A 1,812-nucleotide genomic window follows, 5' to 3' on the forward strand; every position below is an offset into this window, starting at 1 on the left:
ATATATATATGCAATATTATATGCATATATATGCACACATATATACATATATGTGTCAGTTTGTGTGGTGTATGTATGTATGTATGTGTGTATATATGTATATGTATGCATACGCACTTAGAACGTGAATTAGAATATGTATACGCATTCTACACTTCGGTTTAGCGCAAGGGAAACTTATTAAAATTTCCATTTCAAGTTAATTGTGATAACCAGACAAGCATGAGAAGTTGGTAATGTATATACCGTGCATAAATCCGTAAACGCTTCTCTCAAATTTCCGGATTTTATATTCTCGTAGACTCTTATTATCTCGTAGACTTTTCAATGAATAGAAAAATATATTTTGTGTATGCTACAACAAGCATAATGGTCTATTGACGGCCCATGTTCTTATAAAACTATGCATGTTGTTTTTATGGCTGTGAACTTATTTCTGAAAGAATCTACGAAAATAATTTGTTTGGATCATCATGATTTCAATATAGATTTTTTTTCATACCCTTCACACTCATATTCTTTAGAGTCTTTATCCCGATCAAAGTCTGGGGTAAAAGTAGGGCAAGGTATTACAAATAAGGAAAATAAGGGGTCTAAAAATGTTCAAGTTGTTATTTGAAAGAAAGCTTCAAACACTGATTATCAGAGACAAGGATGAAATAAGCCGACTTTCTCAGAAACTGTTGTTCCAGAGAACAGCAGTTCGACGGAAGGAACTATCTCAAAAAAAAGGACTTATAAATAACAGTAAACTAAACAAAGAACGGATGCGCTTGAAAACAGAAGTGAGCGAGACGTGTAAACGTCTTCGCAGATTTTACTAGACCAGAACGTTCATCATAGGAAGGCGTATAGGAGTAACTCAACGAAGATATATTTCGAAGGTGGGGCAAAGGTTCTAACTCAACGGAAACAAGAAAACCAACCACGATAATAACTCGGTTCTCGATAAAATTATTTAAGATATACAGTGGACGCACTGCCCAAAACGGTGACAGAAATATTCAGATATATCTATAATATTGAGATATATCTATAATATTGAGCTATATCTATAATGTATAATTCTATAATGCCAAATACTACCAAACATCACAACAAACATACTATACTCGATGGGCAGGAGTTATGATGTAAAGTAGAAATTAAGTAATATGTCATTCAGATTATATTTACATATAAGGTGCATAATCCAGTTTAATTCTTCAGGATGAATTAGTTTGAGCCTGTAACATTCCTAGAGTGTCAGGGAATTTCTTGCAACATTCCTTCATTGCACTTCGTGATCTCCAAGTCGTCATCTGCTGCGAATATATTGGAGAGGCGAAAAATCAAGAGAGTTGAAAAATCACGAGGCTACTAAAGGACTGGCCGCGTGGAACTTGATGAGTGAGATAATAAATAACTATTGGTCGGTCTGAGGTTAAACGAAAAATACAGTAGCCCAACGCGCTGCGCAATGGCACTAAACCGAATTCACGTGGTTCCAAAACGAGGTTTATGTCCACTGAACCAAGAACAAATAATTTCCTTCCTGGCGTATGCAACACACTGCCTAAATACCAATCTTGAGAAATTAGGCTTCTCAAAACCAGAAAGGAGAAGGCTAATTCGAAGTTTACAGATCTAATCAACCACTGGAACTGTAAAAAATTGTAAAACTTCCTAGGAGTTTATCATTTAAATATATATGAGCATTTCTACATATGCAACTATATGCATGAGAATGCGTACATAAAACATACAAATCTGCACATACATACATATATACATACATACATACATACGTACATACATATACATACATATATA

This window comes from Octopus bimaculoides, chromosome 12 (assembly GCF_001194135.2).
Source record: "Octopus bimaculoides isolate UCB-OBI-ISO-001 chromosome 12, ASM119413v2, whole genome shotgun sequence".
Taxonomy (NCBI): Eukaryota; Metazoa; Mollusca; class Cephalopoda; order Octopoda; family Octopodidae; genus Octopus; species Octopus bimaculoides.